This window comes from Papio anubis, chromosome 11 (assembly GCF_008728515.1).
Source record: "Papio anubis isolate 15944 chromosome 11, Panubis1.0, whole genome shotgun sequence".
In the NCBI taxonomy this organism is placed as follows: domain Eukaryota; kingdom Metazoa; phylum Chordata; class Mammalia; order Primates; family Cercopithecidae; genus Papio; species Papio anubis.
In genome coordinates, this window is record NC_044986.1 from 66286824 (window position 1) to 66301880 (window position 15057).

The following is a 15057-nucleotide window of genomic DNA, read 5'->3' on the forward strand; positions in this document are numbered from 1 at the left end:
GCAAGACAAGGCTGTGTAATACAGTGAACTGGTCTAATCTAGAACAAAAACCTGCTTTTGCCACTTACTAGCTCTGTGTGGGCAGACCCCTGACCTGGCTATTCTAGCACTTTCCTCTGTATCCTTGGGCCTGCTCCTCAACTATGTCTATTCATCTGTGTAACAGCTATGTACTAAGGACCTGCTGGGCACCATGCAGTGTGTTGGATTCAAGTGCATTGTCCACCGTGAATGCAAATGATAAGTTACAGCTTATGAGAACTTTTCTAGGTGCCTGTTACTTTTCTAGGTGCCTGTTATTGTTAAGCCATGAGAATAGCAGATGAGGAAGTTTCACTATTTCCTTGAGGAAGTAGAATGGGCTGTACCTCTTTGGCGGTGGGGAAGGAAGGCCTAAAGAAGAGTTGGGGAAGACAAGGTATCACATTTAAGTAATGGCAGAGAGTTCTGGTCTGCTACCGGCCTCTGCCAGCTCAGCGTGTGGCCTCCTCGATATCCATGGTGGCAGGTGGCATTTGCAGGGTGCTCACTAGGCTCTCTGGCAGGCCTTCCTCTGGCCCCAGAAGCCAAGGGGCTCAAGTAACCCTCATCAAGGTCCCCAAGCCAGGGAAGAGAGGCCGACAGATGTTAAGCATATGGGAAACGAGGGACTGCATTTGCTGGAGAGTGAATGGGCTGTGGTGGGAGTCACAGTTACAGGATGCTGCCCTGGGAGACAAGGAGACTGTGAAACGATTCAGCTGGACCCGGTGAGAAGAGGGTCGTCTGGGTTAATTAAAAGGGTGTCCAGAAGCCCTGGGAAGCTCCCTCCCTCCCTCTGGGCCCTGAAGATTGGGCCCGGGGGTCTGGGAAAGCTTTCGGGAGAGGAATGCCAAGATTAATGAGATGGGGTGGAGGTGAGGGTTGGGTGATGGGGCCTGGGCAGACAGACCATTTGCATCAGGGCTGTGGGGCAGCCCATGTTTCCAAGGATCATGTCTGTTGCCCTTATAACTCTTGGACAATGACAACCGATTTTTGCTCAGCATATAGAATGCTGGTTAAGGGCAGGATATTTGGAGCCACAGAAGATGTAGGTTTGAATTCCATTTCCAACATGGACCAGGCTTATAACCTTCAGAGAGTTATTTAACCTCTTTGTGCCTCAGTTGCCTTGTCTGAAAACAGGGACAATAGACGCTGGCAAGGTAGAGATTCCTCGAGATAATCTTGGAAACTGCTTAGCATCTTCTCTGATTCCTAGTAAGCACGATTATTGTTATTTTCTCAACTGCCTCTCGCACTTCAAAGATGCAGAGAAATCCTTATCAAATGCCATGTCCTAGTGTTGGGGGCACATTTGTGACCAGGCAGAGGCTTGCCTTTCTCCCTTCCTTGCCTCACTGGGGAAAGCACATCAGTTATCTGGTGACCTTCAAGTGTCCTGTCCATCATCAGAGTGGGTGGCTCTCAATAGGTTTCAAAATTGTGCTTCAGAAAGTCGGGCTCAGGTAGTCCTGGGAGGCTGGGAGCTGGGGAGGAATGTGGCAGGAGGGGCAAGGACTTGGAAGAGCACTTCTCTTCTCCCTGCCTTCTGGGAGTCTGTGCGGAACCCATGGGTCCTGGGCAGTGAGGAGAAGACCATGAAGCAGCCCAGAGGGTCGGGGGAGGAGGAAACGCCATGGGGAGAAGAAAGGGCTTGACACTGGTCCTCAGCAGGGACTGAGTTGGCCAGGCGTGGAGGGAGAGTGAGCAGGGGCTCCTGGGAGGGATACCTCTGCATGTTGAGAATTTCTCAGAAGGCAGTTTGACCCAAAGCGTACACCAGAGCCAGTGGGCAACACCCGAAGAATTTAAACAGAAGGCCCCAAACTCAGGCAAAATCAGAGGGAACTAAGATGCTCTTCCAGCCTTTTGTAACTGAGGAAGGGAAGGACTGGAATGGCCACACGGAAGCATCTCACGTCGTGGAATCACAGCGAAATCTCCTAGGATGGGCTGGGTCCTGCTGGGTCCCCTGCCCTGCCTCTCTCTGACCTGAGGCTTCTCATGCCTTGGTATGGTAACCTTCTCAACACCAAACCCAACCTATTATAAATAATAGCAGTTACTGCCACTATGTCCCACTTGAGCATCTACTATGTGCCAGGCACAGGACTGAGCACTTCATGTGCATCGGTAACCCTCCTCAAAATACTAAAAGTAGGTAGAAGGGAGTTCAGTTCTGACACTCTGGCATGTTTGAACATCCTCAAATTTGCAAAGAGAACATCACTGTCGTTCTTGCCCTTACATCATGCATTTCTGATTATTTCCTGATGGTTGGAGTTTATAAACCACTTTAAGGCTCCTGATCCTCACAGAAGGACTCATACAATTGTCAAGTGCCACATACAAATTTAAAGCTTGATTCACTTGTGTTTTGCCAGCACCTAATACTGTACCCCATACATAGTAGATGCTCTGTGAATATTCAATAAATGAGCATCAGTAGTCATTGCTGATGACTGGCTGCTTCCTGGTGTTCTCCATCTGCCATCAGATTGGTTTCAGACATCTTATCCTCCACCCCACCCCAAATCTTGCCTGATGCTGAATTCACTGCTATTGGGGCAAAACAAACACACTCTTCCTGGCCACTGTGGTTGCTGAGATGGAAGCCTGGATCCTCAAACCAGTGCCTGCCCTCTGTGGCCAGCTAGGCCAAGCCGGAGTCCTGTGGTGGGTGTGTTCTTCCTTGTGGCAGCCTTGGGCCCCTGGGCGGCACCCAGAAGGCCTGAGACACATAATCATGGGCAGAAAACCTGCCTCTTTCCCTTTCTATCTGACCTTGCCAGCATCCTCCTGGGATCCTCCCTGTCCAAAAATAGCCATCTACTGGCTAAGATCTGGCTGCATCCTGCTTCTGGGCTGCATGCGCTGTTTGCCAAGGGAGTGATGGGCTTGCAGGCCTGAGAGGGATGCCAAAGGTCAACCCTCAGTTAGCAGGGTCATGGCTGCTAGAAGTTCAGAGGAATAGGTGTGGGCCATTTGCAAAGCATATGGCCTGGTGGGACAGAAGAAGGGTCTTGGGAACAGATATACATACCGTGAGACTTCCTAGGCCACTTGAGAAAAATACAAAGACCAAGGAAACTTTCCCATTCTCTGTCCCTTTTCTTATTAACAAACGAGGAGCAGGACATTATAGGTCTAGCCAGCAAGGAAGCAGCTACTTCAGGCCCGCCGCACTGGGGCTGGGTGGGGCTGGCCTCTGTCAAGTCCAGGGTGGGGCAGGCAGTGTGAAGGATGACACGTTTTTGCACCCAGAGGGAAGAATGGCTGGCTCAGCTGCTAAAGGAAATCACTTCGCTGTCTGAGCCTCATCTCCAAGGGAAAGGGTAGGCCAGAGTCATACCCTGAATGCCAGGCCAAAGGGCTTGGACTGCAGCAGTGGTGGCATGGGGGTGATGTGGTCAGGCTTGTGCACTAGCGCCATGACCAGCACTGCAGAGGGGATGGATGAAAGCAGAGAAGTCGCCTTCAGCCAGCCTAATGGGAGAGGCCACAGCTGCCTTCCGGGTCAGTGTGCTGGTGAGGGGTGCATGAAGTGCCCAGGAGCCAAAGGAGCTGGGGGCTCTGGGAAAACTTCACCGAGGAGTGGCCTTGGAGGTTGTTCATAAGGATCAAATAAGCAAGTGGGAAGGCGTATCCTTAGGGCATCATAGACTCCCTATGGCGTCCGCATAGACATCATAACAAGAGACCCCCAAATACAAGGACTTAGACAAGGCGGAGGTGGAGGTTTTCCTTCCCTAGCAGGCCAGGGCTGAGAGCTGGCTCTGCCGTGTTGATCTTGTGGCATCCTCCTCTGGCAGGTGCTTCGGTTCTCGCCACCCCATGACCAGCACGAAAGGGGAAGGGGACAAGTGGAGTATGTGCTCAAACCCTCAAGAGCCAAACTTGAAAAAAGAGACACCGATCACTTCTGCTCCCATCCCATTGGCCAGAACTTAGTCATGTGGTTACCCCCAGGTTCAAGGGAGGCCAGGCAATATTTTTTGTGGGTGGCAATATGCCCAGATAGAACTTTATTACAATGGTGGGTGGGAGAACAGATATTGAAGAACAACTAGCATACTGAGCAGAGGACATTCCAGGCTGGCTGAGGGACTGTCATGGACAAAAACTCTGAGGAGCGAGATAAAGGCAGTAAGTTTGGGAATGACATGCAGTTGAAGAAATCTGGAGCACAGAGCAGTAACGAGAAATGAGGGTGGGAGGAGATGTCAAGACTGCAAAGGGCCAGGCTGAGGCTGCCTGGCTCTCTCTGTCCAGTAGGAGGCAAATGATTTCATCCAGAGGGTGATTGATTGGTAATGGCTGACAGATTGACTGGGGGACTGTGCTGAGTCAACTTCTGAGGCTGTATCCAGGTTCAGCAGAAAATGTGGTAATCGCTTATTGATGTCTGCTCTGCATGCAGGAGTGGTGGAGAGCATTGCCTCTGCCCTGGCTGTGCTGTCTTCACAGGACATGATGTGGATGATGTGGCATCAGAGAAGGTTTGGGAAGCAGGGATGTCACCTGATCCAATTTGTATTCTAGAACAATAACTAGCAATGATGTGGAGGCTGGCCTGGAGAGGAGAGCAGCCCCTTCCAGGAACGAAAGTCTGCAATCCTATGCATAGGGCTTTATTTTCTTATGAGCTGCTATTTACATTCAGGTTGTAATGGCCTCTCCAGCCTCGGTTGTTTTTCCGTAGCTGGTGAGAGCTGATGCCCACACATCCTGAACCCTACTCTCTGGCTAGCCTTGCCCTATTTCCCCTGGCACCAGACTTTGCCCCCAATAGCATCATGACATTTACATGGGCAGGACCTGTAGCCAGAGCTGTGGTCACAAACCAGGCTCCTCTTACCTCCCCTGTGCTGCAGCAGAGCAGACCCATAGCCCCCTTCTTTGTGGTCCTTCTTATTTCAGACTTGGCTTATTTCAGATCTCAGGAATCTGCAGACCAAAGTGTCCTTTGTTTCCATCAATGAAGAAAAGATTCAAGAATTGATGGTTATTTTAGGGAGAATATTTAAACTAAAGATATGCTGTTTCAGGTAGCTCTAAAATCCTGCTTTACATGCAAATAATTGATGGGCTACTTCGGGGTCATTCTTGCTATTTCTTAAAGCAGATCCCCTGGGGCTAGCCTCCTAAGACACCCTACTGTTTGATTGCTGTTATCGTCAATATTCAGACTCCCCCTTGTTCTGCTGCAGCCAGAGGGGTGTGCTTTCCCCTGCGACGTTAGCCTCAGTCCTCCCCACCCCCATCTCTTCCTCCTGACTTTGCAGCCCCGCCGCATGTCCCATCTGGCCTCCCAGACACCCAGGTGCAAACCCACAATAGCAACATCAGTGCCCCCTTCACCTTCATCCACTGCACTCCATCAGCCAGGTTCTGTCAACTCCACTCCTTTGCTCAAAAACCATCCGTGGCTCCCCAGTGCTCATGTCCCCCATCCCAAAGATAAACCCACTTTGGCTCTCTAGCCTGATCTCTGACCAGTCTTCTGCCTTCCTCCTTTTCTTTCAGTAAAACTGGGCTGCTCCCCTGCCAGACCCTACAGTGTCCCACTTGCACACATCAACTCATGCTATTCTGGTATCTTTGTTCTCAGTTTCTACCTGGTGAACTCTTGACTCCTCCATGTAAGCTACATTGTCCCTGCAGCTCCTTCCATCCTCTCCTCCCCACTTGGCCTTGGCCATGAGTTCTGCTATTTGATGAGTATGTTAACATAATGCCTGGTGTATGCTCGACGTACAATCCAGGCAAAACCGCCTACTGGGACAAGTAATTTGTCCTAAAATGAGAAGTGCAAACAGACCAAGATGTATACACCTGCAGAGGTTTCTCCCTGGCTGCTAGCATTAATCATTTGCTTTAGACGGTGTAGGTGCTGGAGAGCAGCCTGCAATATGAGTCGCTTACACAGCGAGAGTAGCTTTTGTGGGTTTCCAGCCAGGGAGAGTCTTCCCACTTACAAATCACACTGGGCAGCTTCCTTGCCATCTCTGCCTGGATCCTCAAAGGGCCCACGATGAAAGCCAGCACCTTCCCCCCACCTGGCCCTTTCCAACATTCCTGACCTCTCCCAGCATCTAAGCCATGACCTGGGCATCAGGCTGAACACCACCGTTTCCCTCACACCCCGTCAATCACCAAGTCTCATTCATCCCACTCCGTCAATTTCCTCCATCTCCACCATCATCACCCTTGTTCAGGCTACTGCCACCTCTCACCTTATTCGTTGCTGTGGCCCCCAACTGACCTCCTCCAAACACTTCTTTACACAGAAGCCAGAATGGCATTTTTAACATTGATACATAACTCCAGTTAACCAAAGTACTTCAATACTTTCCATCACTCTTAGGATAAAGCCGTAAATCCCTAACACAGCTTATTACTCACCCTGACCCCCCTCACCATGATCCCTTCTGCATTCCCAGCAGGCCCCCTGGCAGCACTGGTGCTGCTGGTTGTCTGACCACATTTAGAGTGACAGACCATGGCTGAAGGGAGCCCTGGCCAATAGAAATCAGCCAATCCATAAAGTTTAGACTCTTGGCTCCAAATGAAGGCCCTTCCTTCGCCATTGTAGCCCCGTTTCAGGCAACTGGCCTGCTCCACAAGGAAGATTGGCCGTCACCTTGGAGAGAGCCCTGGGTTTAAGGAGCACCCCCCACCCCTCACAGCCATGGCTCTCTATGCCCCTCATGGAGTAGAGGGTCAGGTAATTGGCATGGGTGAGGCCAAAATGACCACAGCTGCTGGGAGACCAGGTGCTGCGCGGCTGCTAAAATGCTCCACCATCTGCCCCTGGAAGAGCCTTTTCTCTCAAGGCCCTCTGGCTCTGCGTTTCAGAAATGCCTGGAGAATTCTCCAAAGTTCATTTCTTCCCCATTTCCTCCCAAAAGCACTTCCAGATCCCCAGCCCTCCTGGACGCTGCTGATAATGTGTTTCTCCTAGATCCGCTCTGATAACACCGGGGTGGTCGGCTGAGATTTGTAGGGAAATAAAAATAAGGAAATGGAGGGTTCCGGAAAGGCCAGAAGAGCCCTGGACTGGGAATCAGTCCCAGACCTTGAGGGACTCTGAGCAGATTACTCTCCTCTCTCTGGGCTTTTGTTTCCTCACTGACACAAAAAGGTGAATGACTGAGAAATCTTTGGCAGTATCTGGTAAAGATTCGCGTCCAATAGAGCAGCTCCCTTCCTAGGCACTTCTGAGAGACACACTCATCTGTGCATAAAAGAAGAAGAGATACTCGCTGCGACACTATTTGTAGTAAGAAAAAAGGAAAAGAGAAGAAAAGTCTAAATATTTGTCAGCAGGAGTGTGCAGAGATATGTTGTGCAGTATTAAATTGCAGTACACTCATCAATGAAAATCCACACACAGTAAACAGGATACACGAGACCTTGAGATCCAGCAATTCCATGGCTGGATCTCCTCCTCTGGAGGGAAAAGAAAGCAAATGACAAGAGAATATTTACAATATAAGTCATTTATCTAAAGTTAAAAACATAAAGACAATACAATACAATCTTCAATCACTATATGCATATATAGTGCACATAGTAAACATGTAAAGAAATGCATGGAAATGGTAAACATCAAATTCAGCAGGGAGGCAGGATTGGGTAGAGATTGGGGGGCTTAGGGAGGTTCAGCTCCATGGGTAGCTATTAGGCTGGGTGGTGGGTACACCAGGTTCAGTGTACATTTTTTATAATAACTTTATTGAGATGTAATTCACATATACAACTGGTCAATTTAAAGTGTACAATGTGAAGGCTTTTCATACATTCACAGAGTTGTGCAACCATCGCCACAATCAGTTCTAGGACATTTTATCGTCCCAAAAAAGAAACCCCATTCCTTTTAGCAGCCATCCTTCATTTTCGCCCGCCCTCCCACCCCCAGCCCCATGCAAGCGTTAATCTACTCTCCATCTTTATGAATTTTGCATAATGTTTTTAAGGTTCATCCATGTTGTAGCATGTATCAGTACTTCATTCCTTTTTATTGCCAAATAATACATTATATTGCTTTTAAACCTCTCTCAATGTCTGAAATATTTCAAGATAAAACATCTTTAAATCATAGAGTTAATGAACGGATATTGTTGAATTAGGGAATGTTGAAGGAATCCTTCATGCCTGCCTCCGTACCTAATTGGCAGTCTTCACCAGCAAGGATGTATCATTGCTCTGCTGCCTAAATCCCGTGTGTGTGCGCCCTTGGCCACCTGTGGGCTGGCAGCAATGGTTCCAACCCTGCCAGGACCCAGATCCAGGGAGTCAAGCCCTGCTCAGCTGGACTCCAACACCTGACCCCCTCTGTGGTGCTCTGAAGTGCCCTTTCTCTTCCTCTGCCGTGGTCAGTGTCAGTTCCTCTGAGATGTCTCCCCTGAATCTCCCCGACACAGCTGGGGGCCCTTTTTCTCAGTTCCTAGAGCTAGAAAACTAACTCACCATGGGGTGGCTATTTGGTCCCCTGGTGAGAGAGCAGCAGTCAGGCTTACAGCCCTGCAAGCTCCTTAAGTTTCTGAGCATCAGTCCTCACCCCAGTAAAATGAAGATGTTGGTGCTTGCCTGATAGACTGGAGGTGGTAGGGAGATAAGTTATGTATGAACTTTTCAGGGGTGGTGAAGGATTTGCTTTTATGCCTCTGACCCGCTCATTGGACAGGAAGATTGTCCTGGGCACGAGCTGTGCTGTCTGCAGGAAGGAGCAATGGACTGGCTTCAGGAGTTGCAATACCCACTGCCCTGGCAGAGGCAGGCTAACCCGGCAGTTACAGGTGTGGGCTCTGAACTCCAAGTAAATCCCAGTAGTCCCAGTTCCACTCCTTATTAGTCACGGTACTGTGGATGGGTTACTCTTTTGAACTCATGTAAAATGGGAATGACAGCACCTACCTTATCGGGCTGATGGGCTCAATGTGGGGCCCGACACACACTTGGCTGGAAATGATTGTTAGTTGCCATGATGATGGTGATGATGACATGAGTGGAAAAGGGCTTTGGGTGACATGGGGCTGTAAGGAGAGATCATAGCCTTTGCCCAGTTGCATTCAGTCATGTGAGGTCCCGAAGGCAATGCCATGTTTGCCACTGAATGCAAGGAGGTAATGTGGCATGGCTGCTCAAAGTGTTGGCTTACTCCTACTTCCCTGTCTGCCCTGTGGAAGGCTAGGCCCTTCCAACACTACGAAAAATGCTGGATGTCCTATTTATGAGACACTGTGCTAAGGCACGGCAAGAGATGGGTGAAAGGTATACCCGCCCTTAAGGATGTGATGTGGGATTTGTCGCAAGGTTAGAGGCCTTAGTTGGAATCCCAGCTCTGTCTAGCTCTCCAACACTACAAAAGCCACCTACCCTCTTGGAGTTTTCACCTGTTCAACTCTTACATGTAAATAAGGATCTTACAGGGTTATTGTGAAAGTTCTTGGTCGACCATGGAGATACAAATAGAGGATATTTGGCCGACCTCGTGGCACAATGGTAGTGCGTCTGACTCCAGATGGAGGATATTATGGGAGGGGAGTTGGACTGGTGCACAATCCAGTTATTTCGTGGAAGGTAGACCTTGTTGAGTGCTGTGGGATATAAACAAAGGGCTGTGGACAGTGCAGGGGAAGGGTGAATTACAAGTGCAGGTGACCATTGATTCTTTGGAGGGGACACTGGAACTTGCTGGTGATACTTAGTGTTGGAGGGCCTTGGAACCCCCAGTTTATGAAGAAGGATTCGCCCTCCTTCGCCCCACTCCATCCAACCACCATGCAGAGCAGGAGCTTCTGGAGAGTGGGACATGCCTTAAAGGCTGTGTTTGTGCCCCCTCTCCAGACAGAGTCGAGCATCCTCTCTCCGCATCCTGAGAGGGAATGGGCTACATTTGTAGCAGCTGTCGTTGGGATGGAAGTGATTCTGGATTTTGCAGGAACTCCATTGTCCAAGGAACTCTCCAGGGAGAGTCAACAGGAGAACATGGGGCAGCTGCAAGTGCCTCGAAGGTAGACCACAGCATGCACTCTCTGGTCACCTCTCCCTGTCTGTCAGACTGCCTATCTCAGAGAGGCCAGCAGAGGAGAGCTGGGGAAGAAAGACACCATCCTGTTCCAGCTCCTGAGGGCGTCATTCACTCCTGCGATGATTCCATGTGTTTGTATCACATCCTCACCCATCAGAAGCCTTTCCCTTAGCACCTGCCCTGTGAGGGTGGAAACTGTGGCCAGAGGAGTTAAGTGAAGAAGGACTGCCCTTCTGGGCAGTTACAATAACTGGAAGTTGCAATAACTGGATTGTGCACCCCCACCTCCCCACTCCTCACCTCAGCCCAGGCCAGGAATCAGCAGCCAGACTTCTGGACTGGCTATGTGCTCTTTAGAGCTCCAGGATAAACATGGGCTACATCAACAAGCAGCCCAGGTCCACCTCTGGGTAGATGACTGCTCCAGGCCCTGTGTTCAGTGCCGTGGGTTGCAAGATGATCAGGCACAGTTCCTCAGTCCAGGACTGGGCAAGTGCTAAACAAAAGCATAGCCATCTCATTTGGAAAATGCAAGACAAGAAGTGACTACTCCTGAAGGGAGGAATCAGAAAAGGCTGCATGGAAGAAGTGGCATTTGAAGGAATCCCTGAATGGCAAGTAAGGTTTCAGTAAATAAGAATGTACATAAGGACATTTTAAAACAATGAAACAGCACAATAAAGAATGGAGACCTGAACAACTGTGTTTGTTCCACACACACCTCCGCACCCCACACCCCACTCTGGGAAATGAGGAATCATCTGGAGTGGTTGTAGTAAGCTCACGTGGAGGGATGGAGTAGGAGGTACGGCTGGAAAGAAAAGTTGGGGGTTGGGGAGGCAGACTGTGGAGGGAGTTGGACACCACCCCTCCACAATCGAAGGCCAGCTTCTATTCGTTGGTTAGCAGGAAACCACGGAAGTTTTCTCAGAGGGATGTGATGTATCCAGCTGTGTATAGCTCAGTGTAGAGGGTGAATTAGGGGCAGAAGAGAAGCTGGGAATGGGCAGCAATCGCCTCTCTAAGGCAGCAATCCCCAGTCTTTTTGGCACCAGGGGCCAGTTTTTCCATGTACGGGGATGGGGAGATGACTTCAGGATGAAATTGACCTCAGATCAGCAGACATTAGTTCGATTCTCACAAGGAACATGCAACCTAGATTCCTCGCATGCACAGTCTGCAATAGGGTTTGTGCTCCCATGAGAATGTATTGCCACTGCCGACCTCCTGCTGTGAGGCCCGGTTCTTAACAGGTCACAGTCCAGTCCTGATCTATGGCCCAGCGCTTGGGGACTCCGCCCTAAGAGAAGACACAGAGCAGCAGAGGAAGCAGGTGGGGGGTTGACGAGAGTGAGGTTGCAGAGGTAACATTAGCAAGTTCTAGCTACCTACTAGGTGTGGGCCAAGGAGGGGTTGAGGCAATTATGAGCCTCTGAGCCCAGGTAACCAATAATAACCATGGCATATATTCGACAGATGACCTTGGACCTTGTGCTTTAAATACAATATCACTTACATTCTGATCAAGCAGCCTGTGATGTAAGGCTATGGCTATCTGCATTTCAAAAATGAAGAAACTGAGGCTCAGAGATGTTCAGGGGTTGCCTGAGGTCCGCGGCTAAGGGACAGAGGCAGGACTTGAACCCAGGACTTTGAATGCCAGCGCCTTTGCCTTCTGGACAAGGCAGAGCAGAAGGGGGGTGGGTTGGAGAGGAAGGGTCAAAGTTCTGTTTGGGACAAGCTGGAGGTTGGGAGGTGGGGGATGCAGGATGCTTCGTGGAAGTGCTGAGGGCCCTGGAATGGCTCGTCCGGAGGGAGAGGGGTGAGAAGCCCATTCAGATCTTGTGGACTTAGAGAAGAAAGACCTTACCTGTAGCCATCATCCAGGGACAATGCTCAGGGAAGATGCTTTACCGGTAGCCATGTGACACTGCTCACAGAAGAGAGAGAACAGGGTTGCATCTTGCTGGAGAGCTGGCCAGAAGCACCGAGGTGGGAGACTTTCTGCCCCACGACATGCCCAGAGCCCAGGGCCCTCTGCCCCTTCACCCAGGACTCACGATCCTGCCCACAGCACCCATGGGTGCTGTGCAGCTTGTCCCAGGCTGCTGGGGGCAGAGGAGCTCCCTGCCCTAGACCCAGTGGAGGGTCCCTTGATCTTGCCACCACCAGCTCTGCCCTGAAGGAGAAGGTTCTGCTATAGTGATGCTAAAGGAATGCCAGATGTTCCTTTGGAGGAAAGGGGCAGCAAGCAGGAAGAGCCCACGACCTCTGCTTGGGCAGTTGTAAGGGACTAGAAGGTGGGACATGCCACACCCATGGATGCAGTCCCTGGCTCTTCCTCCTGGACCCATCCAGGCTGCCCACTCTCTCGATGTCTACCCCCACTCTTGTCATAACCCAGTCAGCCTCTCCCCTGTTCTCCTGGCAAGTTCCTGTTCAGCCACTGAGGCGACTTGGGTGGCCCCTGCTGGCAGTGGCACTCTTGTCCCCACACACCTGGCCCTCTTCACTGCACCCTCCTACCAGCTGTCCAGGTTACGACTCACACTGCCTCATTCTCCTGATGAGGACCCTGAAGCTCAGAATTCTTTGCTTGAGGATATCTGGTTAGGCAGTGGCATGGTTGGGACTGGAAATAAGCTCTGAAACATCAGAAGGCAAATGCCCCCCCAGGGACCTGAGTGCTACCCTGGAACACAGTAGGAAACCGAGGACTCGGCAGTGGCCGTGATGCTTGTCCAGGGAGTGTGGAGTCAGATAAGGCTGGAGGACGTTAATTAGTAATGATAACAACAACATCTATTAAGGACTTACTCTGTGCCGGGCACTGTGATAAGCACTTTATTGCATTGTCTCATTTGATCCTCATAATTACTTTATGTGGCAGGTACTATTATTATCTCCATTTCCACAGAAGACTGGGGCCCAAAGAGGTTCTGTAACGGGGCCAAGCCCACAGAGCTAGTGTGTGTTGAAGCCAGAATTTAAATAGTCTGAGTCTGGGCAAACCAAAGCAGCATCAGAACGTCCCCCCGCCAACCCCTCGCCATCTCTCTCACTCCCTCACTCGCCACCAAACAGTTCTTGAGCACTGGCTCTGTGCCATGCCCGATCCTCAGGAGACAGAGAAGAGCTCACAGTCCAGGGAGGGGAACACGCAGGTAATGCAGTGGCTGCTGCAGACACCCAGGGCTCCGGTGGGGCCAGGCGGTGCCCAGTGTGGGCTACAGTCCTAGGGCTGCATCCTCTAGGATTCCAGCCCTGTGAGTCTGGCCCCAAGCAAGGCAGAGCCAAGGCAGGGACACAGGTCTAGAACCTGTGTGATGTGACAGTGGCTTGTGCAGCTGGCGTTTGGCCCTGAGATGTCAGATCTGGGACTCAGAAGGAACTCCACAGCTCAGCTGACTCAGCTTCCTGGTGAGAGGCACCCCCACCATGCAAAGGGGAGCTGGCTGTGCACATATAGGCAGGGGAGGGAGGGAAGGGTCAGAGCTCCAGTTGCTCGTTCTCTTTCCAGCTCACTTCACAAACTTACTTCCTCCCACCCCTCCAGACTTTGCCATCTGTCTGTGTGGCAGGTACGCCAGGCAGGGCACGGTTGGAATATCTCCAGTGGGCAAGGTGTGTGGCTGACGGAGCTGGAGATGGGCAAATCTGGGGCACACCGAGCTCCATCCTTGGTAGGCTGGCTCCTCAGCCTCGTGGAGACCTAGGGAGCCTCCTGGAACCTAGAATGAGGACCAAGCATGGGCAAAGTCTCCCTCAGTGCCTGCCTGCCTCTTTAAACCCCAACTGGGGAGGAAATGCCAGCCACAGAAAGATGCCCAGCAGGCGGTGGGGGTATAAGTGAATGCCAGCTCCCCACATAGTTATGTGAGCTGTCACGGGGTGACCTGGCATACCACGACAGGCTGGAGGGAGGGTGGGGCAGGTCCCAACCTCCCAGGGCAGCATGTACTGGGCAGCTGTGCTGTGTGTTTCTGAGACCTGCCTGTTTGTGGGCATGGAGGAGTCTCCATGCCAGGGCTCCGGCTCCAAGGCGCCCAAGGCGCAAGATCTTTGACAGCCTGAATGTCCTCTTTGTTGTCCTGTAGGCTTAGAACCTGGATGTGAGTCCTTCTCAATGAAGAACTTACTTTCCCTCAGGGTGTTCGGGAATCTGGACAATGAGGGCCCATCTACATCCCATGGGGACCTTACCAATGATTCTGGCTGATGTCAGTTCTGATTGGTGGGTCTCTGTACAGTTTTAGTTCCAAATGCTTGACCACATCAGCTCTGGCTGTATCATTCTTCGCTCATTGGCACTCAGAGGCACTGGTACGTCAGCCAATGCCACAAGCTCCTGACGCCTTCTGAGGCTAAGAGCTCCAGCCAAGCTGGGCACTTGGTTCCGGATTCATCTGTCCATTAGACAGCCTGTCCTTCCTGACAGGTGACACCACTGCTGTTCATTAAAAGAGAGCAAAAGATGCTGCCACATCCCTGAAACTGATTGGACCCCGAAGCCACCACCCACCACGCAACTATTTCTAGGGATGAAGTCAGATCCAGCCTCTTCTGCACTTACCCTGGGGCATTTTCCCCTTGCCTCTTCTCCTCGCTTCTGTGGAGGATGGCAGAATCCTTGGGGAGCTGGAAGTGGGCCTTGACCCTCCCTCTTCGTCATCCTCCATGCTGTCCCCCTTGTGGAGTGGCCCCCTAAGGCAGTGGGATCATGTTCCTGTGGAACAGCAAATCCTGCCAAATAAATAAATAAATGCAGAGAAGCAGCCAGATTTCATTATCCAAAGGAAGCTGAAGCTGGGGCCAATTTCTGATGTTCATTTTAGTGGCACTGTAGTGGGGCTGGATGTTCCTCAGAGAATTTGCCCACTTTAAAAGCCCCTGTGATGTGATGAGCCACTTTCTCAATCTTGGGAAGCTCCAAGATCTCCCAGCCCTTCTCCATTGCCGTGGCCATCCTGGTCTTGTCATCCGGTGAGCACAGGAGG

General features: G+C 51.0%; 1 protein-coding gene across 15 annotated transcripts in view; it reads left to right on the forward strand.

Moving 5' to 3' along the window:
• Nucleotides 1–15057, forward strand: part of COL13A1 (collagen type XIII alpha 1 chain) — a 158038-nt gene that overhangs the window by 21131 nt on the left and 121850 nt on the right. The window lies entirely within an intron of this gene.